This window comes from Panthera leo, chromosome C1 (genome assembly GCF_018350215.1).
Source record: "Panthera leo isolate Ple1 chromosome C1, P.leo_Ple1_pat1.1, whole genome shotgun sequence".
NCBI classification, from domain to species: Eukaryota; Metazoa; Chordata; class Mammalia; order Carnivora; family Felidae; genus Panthera; species Panthera leo.
In genome coordinates this window covers 100,142,089-100,150,392 of record NC_056686.1, presented here as the reverse complement: position 1 = coordinate 100,150,392, position 8,304 = coordinate 100,142,089, and the positions used below count along the sequence as shown (strand labels likewise).

The following is an 8,304-nucleotide window of genomic DNA, read 5'->3' as shown; positions in this document are numbered from 1 at the left end:
GGCATGTGGTAAGCACTCCTCACTCAGTCACTGGATAGAATTGACCTCTTTCTCCCTCATGAGAAGGTTGGGCTCAGAGAAAAGCCCCAGGTATACTCATTACCAGCATGAGTAAGGGTCCTACATTCATGTCAGCCCTTCTCGGACTCCTTCACAGCTTTTCACAAAGGTCCTTGTGGCTTTAGGCTCAGTGCGGAACTGTGGGCTAAGGCCCCTAAAGATGGGCTAGTCCAATGTCTGCATTTTGCAGATGAGGAAACTGAGGCCTAGTGAGGGCCGGTGTCTTGCCCGAAGCTCCGTGAGCTCACATACCAGAACAGGACGTGGTCTCCTGGCCTCTAGGCCAATGTCCCGCCAGCTCTCACCCCATGTGTAAGGTGACTGGTGAGAAACTGGTGGCTGTTTTCCAGCTAAAGTGAGTGCCTCACCCCATCTTCCCTTCTCACCACTGTGGACGTGTTAGTGGAGGCCCCCAGGGACAGGGCAAATAGGAGGCAGACTTGGAAGGGGAGTTGAGAATAGGCGAACTTGACCAGAGCGGGGCGTCCATCTGAGGAGAGGGGGATGTGCAGACCACTGGGAACCTGCTACCACTGTGATCTGTCCTGGGCTCGTGAATGCCACAGCCAGTAGCGTCCAGCAACGATGCAGGTGTGTGTCACCTCAACAGACGGGTCCTCGCTGGGAACTCTCTCAGCAGATATGAAAACTGAAAGAGGAGATCCTGGAAAAAGCGAAGCAGGGCATCTGTCCCTGGATTCTGTGACCCCAACCTGGGAAGGGTCAAGAGGTCAAGGAGGTGGCCTTGAGGGAGTAGTGACAGCAACTGTGGGCCCCGCCAGTGAAGGCTGAGATGCGAGGCAGCTTCTAGAAGCCAGAGCAGGGCGCTGGCCAACTGTCTAGGGGACCATCGGGAGCCAGTCCTCTGTCCACTGTTGTAGTTTAGAATTCTTTCTATATGTATTTTCCTTTTGTTCTCCCTTAACATTTAGTAAAATGTCCTTTTGAAGCATCCAGCTTGTCTCGACTGGCTTCGGGGCACCAGGGACATTTGGTGGTGTCTCTGCAGGAAAGAGTGGCTTCCTGAGCGGAAGTAGCAGTGTCCTGAGGACAGAGGCTCCTGAGGGCCCGGAAGAGCTGCTAGACCACCTACCCTTCCCACCAGAGGATTCTCCTTCCACAGTTAAACCTCCAAGACTGGGGATTTCATCACGGGAAGTGAAAATCTCTTACCACCACCCTCGGAGTGGAGTTCTTGGGCTCAGTTGTGTTCTAGAAACCACAAATCCTCTTAATTCTATTCCTATTCGGCACACGGTTCCTCTCCAGGCACATGAGTTTTCAAGATCTGAAGTAAAAATGCTATGTGTTAACAATAGTCAGCTAAAACCCCAAAAACAAAACTGTCTTTCCACACCCTGACCTAATAGTCTAAGGAAATGACAGGCAGATTGGTCTCTCTTATTGAATCTGTGTGGGCAGGCCTTTAAAAAACTCCAAACTAATTCTAAGTGTGGGCATCTAGCTTGTTGGTCTGATGTTTCTGGTTGCCTTGTTTTCTTGCTGAGAACTGTGACAGGGGACCCCATCTTCAAGGATTTTCTGTCCCTGGGGAGGTCATCTTCTGAGCCTAGGATCCTGCCGTCCCTGGTCCTGTGGTATATCTCCTCCTTAACCCTTATGCAGTGGTATCCAAACTCCAGAGCACACGGGAAAAATCTGAGAACATTTCCCTGGCTCTTTCGCAGACCTACTGAATCAGAATCTTGGGATGGCATCCTGGGAGTCTGAATGTTTGACTAGCACCCCAGGTGACCTTAACCAGGCAAGCCGAGTACCCAAATGATGACCACTACTTTACTGAAGAATTGTCCTGGTTAAACACACACACACACACACACACACACACACACAGGCTATCATTTATTAACCATCTCCTTAGTGCTAGGGTCTTTTCACTAACTTTATCTGCTGCAGTCCTTATACTAACTGTAGCAGGTTACCATCCCCATTTTTATAGTCGAGGAAACAGAGAGGTTAAGCAAGTTACCAAAGGTCACAGAGTTGGGAAATGACCATGCAAAGTCCATCTGGCTCCTCAGCCCTCACTCGGGTCTCATTCTCACTGCCGGCTCCCTCCTGAATGGAAAAGTCAGACACCCAGGAGGAACCAAGCACACAGGGAGTGCACCCAGGTTCCCAGCCTTTTCTGGGAACACAGGAGAAATTGTGACCCTGAGAGGGAGAGGCGCTTCCCCAGCTGGCTGAGAGGTACAGTGGAAGGTGGGCCGAGAGGACCATCTGGGGCCCCACTGCCGTGACGCCCACGTGGCTAGAACCTCCAGGCCCAACTTCACAGTTGGGGTGACAGCAGGTCATGCTAGCAGGTGCAATAGGCGACCACAACCAGAGACCGGGATGGGAAGGGGTGGAGGGAGCTGGCATGAGGCTGATAATACACAGGTAACAAGACTGGCAGTCTGCAGCCCCACCTGTTTGAAAGACATGGTTGGGGGAGGGGCAGAAAAAGAGGACGAGGGTTACGCTGCAAAGCAGCCTTCGTCTACACCAAGGGCCAGCAAACTACAGCCAGTGGGTCAAATCTCTCCTGTTGCCTGTTTTCATAAAGCCAACACACAAGAGTGGATTGTGCACTTAAAATGGCTGGGGAAAAATTGGGGCGCCTGGGTGGCTCAGTCAGTTGAGCATCCGACTTCGGCTCAGGTCATGATCTCGTGGTCTGTGAGTTCAAGCCCCATGTCGTGCTCTGTGCTGACAGCTCAGAGCCTGCTTCGGATTCTGTGTCTCTCTCTCTCTCTGCTCCTCCCCTGCTCGTGCTCTGTCTCTCTCTCAGAAATAAACAAACATTAAAAAAAAATTTTTAAATGGGGAAAAAAATCAACCTAATAATTTTGCATGCTACATCGAAAGTATATGAAATGCAAGTTTCAGTGTTTATAAAGTTTCATTGGAACACGGTATTAAGTCTTGCTGTTTTTGTGATAACAGCAGAGTTAAATAGTTGTGACTGAGACTGTATAGCCTGCAACGGCTGAATTATGACCTATTTGACCCTTTACAGAAAGATTGCTGACAGTTGAGCTAGAAAAACCCTCATAATGCCCTCAATAAGTAATTTCTCTAGTTGGTTTCCACCACAGTGAGATCAGAAACCTGCCCAAGCTGATCTCAAATGGCTGTGCAGCATCCCTCCACCTCTTTCCCCACAGGTCCTGGCTGCTGACTTTGCCAGAAGTCACCGAATGCTCTTCGGGTGAGGGAGGCCCATGTCTAGCAGAGAAAACTCAGCTGTGCTAGAGAATGTGAGCATGTGAAATCCCAGCTTCTGCCAGCCCTGTTTCTGCCAGTTCCCCAGAGCTGCTTGGTCCTGGGTCTGGGGGAGCAGGCCCCTGGTGCGGGACGGGGGTGGGCTAGCCCTCAGGGCTCAGGCAGCGGAGGAACATCTGAAACAGCAGCTTTGGAGAGAGAGGAAACGCCCCCTCCATGCAAAGTCCTCTTTGTTTATCATCACCATTATTAGAAATGTGCACATCCCAGCAAAACCGGCGGGTCACACATTTACAAAAGAGCCTGCCACACGGGAGCAAGAGGGTTCTGGGCCTTTTCAGCATATGTAGGTTCTAATTCCTAGTACAGGGAAGTTGTTCAGTGAAAGAACAAAATGACTTCATTGTATAGTGAGTTCACTGCAGTTCTCCAGAACAGCGTCTTTCGAAAACTCCCTGTCCAACCCCAGCCCAGCGGTGAGGGAAGTGCTTCTGGAGTTCTGGGGAACTCCGTGAGCCGGAAACACCTCGGGAGAGAGGCTAGCTGGTTGTCTAGTGGGAATTATGATGATATTGCAACCCATGGGCCAATGGGCAATGGGGCGGCCTGTCAGCACAGAGCACTGTCCGGTGCCCCAGGCTCCCAGCCCAGTAGCTGGGCATGGTCCACACCGTCTTGGCTGCAGGTGTAAAAATGGTTCAGCCCGGGCTGATAGACCACTCTGTGGCTGTGTGGGCTGCGGAATGTCACTGGACCTTTCTGAGACATGGGGGTGAATGTGTCCCTTCGAAACAGCAGACCTGTATCCCGTGGATAAATGCCTAGTCGTGCAATCGCTGGGTCGTAGGGTAGTTCTATTTTTAGTTTTTTGAGGAACCTCCATACTGTTTTCTGGAGTGACTGCACCAGCCTGCATTCCCAAGTGCTGTATTTTTTTTAATGTTTATTTATTTTGAGAGAAAGAGAGAGAGAGAGAACAAGTGGGGGAGGGGCAGAGAGAAAGGGAGAGAGGATTCCAAGCAGGCTCTGAGCTGTCAGTGCAGAGCCCCACACGAGGCTCAGGCTCATGAACCGAGAGATCATGACCTGAGCCCAAATTAAGAGTCAGACGCTTAACTGACTGAGCCAACCAGGTGCCCTTTTTATGTTTGTGCTTTAAACACCACTTAGTTTCTCTTAGTTCCCCAGGCAAACTGTAAACTCCTGGAGGGCAGAGGATGTCTCAAGGAATTGATATGGTCTCTGAGCACTGCTGCTGGGCTTGGGGCTTTATGTCAAGGGCCTCGTTTCAATAATTCTCAATAATGCAAAGTCAGCATCGCCATCACCTGTGTCTCTCTATGAGGACAGCCAGACTTGTGGCGGTTTATGGGAGCACTGGGCAGCACGAGGCATGCGCTGGGTCCAGACCTCTGGGTGTAAAGCCCCTGGTCTTCTGTCCCCCAGCCCTTCTGCCTCTCTGGGGTTCCTCACCTCACTTCCCTGGCGCCCTGCTGGGTACAGAACTGGCTTCAGGCAAGAGGCTGGAAGCAAAACCCATGGGCTGTGGGGCTGACAGTGACAGTGAGCCCCTGGTTTGACATTCCCCCAAATAGGGGCTGTGTCTGGTTCAGTGGCGGCCAAAATCCAAAAGACAAAGAAAGAATCATTTTCCTTTCAGTAGTATCTGCAGTAGGATGGAAAATAAGGCTGCCGAAAAGCCGCTTCTGCTCCTGGTGCCAGAGAGAGAGGGGGGCTCTGCTCCCCTCCCGTCCCTGTGCTGATCACGTGACAGCCAAGGAAACTGATCCTTCACCAGCGGAGGGACAGGAGGCACGAGGACAATCAGATACACGGGGCCGACCTAATGGGAGGGAAGGACCACAGAGGGCCATTTTACAAGGGAGCCTGGAAGGGCAGAGGGGAGAGCGAGGCAGAGAAACAAGGGGCTAGCTAGCCTGGCCCTTCTTAGCCGCCCAATGCTGCTTCGTCCAGCCTCCGGCTAACCTGAGCCAATGTCAAGATTCTTTTTTTTTTTTTTTTTTTGAAAACGTCTTTGCCCAGCTGTAGTGTTTACTTAAGGATAAGATGACCCAACTTCCACTATATTTAGCACATGAAAATCTACAGGTGTTTGACTCCAGGAACTGCTTCAGGTTTTGCTATTAGTTTTCGGAGTCCCTTCCCTGCTCGGTTTTCATTGTCCCAGAGCTCTGGGTGAGCTGGTTTCCTGATGTCTGCGCAATCCTCCCACACTCCCCGACCCTCCTGCCTCCAGTTTGCAGGTAGTTAAATACCCCTCTACTAGGTAACTTCTTGTTTAAGAGGAAAAGAGATGTTTCCATTTCAATTCTAACTTAAAAATCTTCTGCCAAGCCACAATCCAGTATAGGCACCCTATTTTAGCTTAGTCAGTTGGCTTAATTTTTCTTTTCCACTAATCCATCTTTTTTGGCCCCCATTTAATATGCTGCTTGCCAACCACGGACCCTGCAGGGGAGTCATGCCCCTCAAAGGCTCCTGTTGAAAGGCACACTTGCCCCTGTCTCTTCCATGTGCTGTCCTGAAAAATACAGGTTGAAAGCAGAATAGCATGTCGTAGAAGGACTAAAAGCTTGCGCCCCGAAGTTAGACACCCCGTGGCCCGGCCCTGGCTCTGCCAGCCGTGTGACGTGTTGGTTTCCCCTGTAAACGTAACTGTCGCATCTCGGGGCACAGGACTCAGCGCTCTGTGATATTCCCTAAACGTGTTAGCGAGCCTGCAGCACGTCACTTGCCAACCCGAGTCACAAAGCGAGGACTGCGGGTGACTCAACACGTCTTCGGCCCTTGAGAGGGGACCGGTGTCATGGTGCACACCTGCACGGCGACGCATGGCTTACGGAGTGCCAGCAGGGTTTATGGCGGTGGGAAGAATGGGGCCTTGGAGTCAGGTGTTCGTGCACAGGCTGTGCCCATCTCAGGGTAAGTAACCCCGGGCAACTCCGCAGTGTTTGGAGCTTCCACCTTCTTGTCTAAAGCGGAGATCCTGCTACCCACCCCCCAGGGTCCCCAGGTCCACAAGCTGACATTTTTGTAACGTGTACTTGCTAAATCCTAACTAAAGCCAAATGTGAGCGACTGTCACTCAGTTTCCCATGGCTTTACTTGCCAACACACCCCCCCCAGAGCAAAGGCTCCCACGCTACCCAGGTTGAGTGGACTTGGAGGCTTCAGGAGAATCAGAACCAAGTCGCTGCTGAGCTGTCACCATCTATCCCTCACACGCACCCCAGCCTCAGACTCCTCCTTCCCAGCGGGAGCGTCTGAAAGAAGGCAGGTGACTCACTTCTCCTGCCTTCCCCTAGAACCACTTCTATTTTATCTTTATTATTATTTTTAGATGTTTATTTATTTCAAGAGAGCACAAGCAGGGGGAGGGACAGAGAGAGAGAGGGAGAGAGAGAATCCCAAGCAGGCTCCATGCTGTCAGTGCAGAGCCTGACATGGGGCTCGAACTCACGAACTGTGAGATCGTGACCCCGAGCTGGAATCAAGAGTCGGACACTTAACTGACTGAGCCGCGCCCACTAGGACCACTTTTAAGAAACTTCCTACAGTAAAAAGCAGCCCGAGGGTTGACTTGCGTTGATGAAAAAGCCCTGGGGTCCGTAGACCTGTGGTGCAGTCACGGCCACAACAGGTGGCAGATAGCTCTGAGCTAGGTGAGGGATTACCTGCCTAGGCATGAAACCAAGCCTCCTGTTGTGCCCGCCTTCCCTGTCTTTTTGGCAGCAATCACAGAAATGTGCTCGAGAGGGATGCCAGTCAAGCAGCCAAGAGAAGTGTGGCCCATCTGCTAGGCCAGCACATTCTTCTGGATAGTATTTACCCCTGGACCAGGGACACAGCCCCTGTGGTGCAGAAGCAAGCATGGGGCCTGGAGGCAAGAAGCCAGCGCTGGGCCCGGCTCTGCTGTATCGTCAGGGCAGGAGCGTCCCCACCTCTCCCTCCGCCCTCAGCTTTGGGGCAGGGCTGGGTGGTGGACCAGGCCCTCACCATGGGGCCATCTAGCTTCTGACTGGGCCCCAGACCGGGCTCCACCCCTCCCTTGCCTCTCAATTCTCCCTGCCTTCAGGTGCACAGGGAACCGAAGGCCTCGGGAAAGAAGGAAGTCGCAGGCCCGGGTAAGGGAGGAGAGGGCGTGTCACACCAAAGCTTTGGCCTTTGCTTCTCCCAAAGGTTGTTTGGTTCTCGCAGTGCTTCCTAGCATCTTCCAACAGATAGTAATCCCAAATTACAGCCAGGTGTGTTATTAGCCCACCCAACTCACTACTAGCGGTGGAGAAAAAACTCCCCACTAGTTGAAAAAATCCTTCCAGAATCCTGGGTGTTCGAGGTAGCAAGGGAAGCAGCACTCCAGCACTAAGCCATTAACGTTCGGAGGCCACACGAGAGAAGTTCCACTAAAGCCCCAGAAGGGAAGATCTGTGGGGGCGCGAGGGGGGTGGGCAGGTAGGAAGGACACGGCAGAGGGGAAGGTTGCGGCCGTAAGTATTGACCTTGCTCAGGAGGTCCAGAGCCTGCGATCAATAGTGTTGCAGCGTCCAGGACATGACGGCTTATTCCAGGGAACTGACCACCACCGCTTCCCACACAAGGTGCTCTGTGTGTAAATATTGATCTGGACAATGCCTTGGACTGCCGTGTTTTCTGGCACTAGAAGGAGGCATTACAACACATCCAGGTTAATATCCAGGACTCAGCCGTGTCGCTGCTAGTGGCCCAAGTCCAAGTCCTCCAGGGATGAAGACACCGGGTTCAACATTTGAGGCACCAGACCTCTGGCCAGCTGTGTGGGCGGCTGTCGGGGGTGGGGGGGTGGGGGGGGAGGTGTGGGGGGGAATGAAACACACAGGTGTTGACCACGTCTGCGGAGGCGGGGTGGAGCCTCGCGGATGTGCTAACAGAAACAGCAGGTGGGGGAAGCCGGAGGTGTGACCGCCCAGGGGGGCCCTGGAGAGGCCCACTGCATGGCAGGGCTGCATGGGCAGAGCT

General features: G+C 52.6%; 1 protein-coding gene across 1 annotated transcript in view; it reads right to left on the bottom strand.

The window, feature by feature from the left end:
• Nucleotides 1-331: 331 nt before the first annotated feature.
• The window catches only part of TENT5C (terminal nucleotidyltransferase 5C), a 30,943-nt gene continuing 22,970 nt past the window's right edge, over nt 332-8,304 (bottom strand). The window contains exons 3-4 of the transcript XR_006206653.1: nt 1,234-1,348; nt 332-724 (exon numbers count right to left, since the gene is read on the bottom strand). The gene's annotated coding sequence lies outside the window, so the exon portion shown is untranslated. The remainder of the gene's footprint in view (nt 725-1,233; nt 1,349-8,304) is intronic.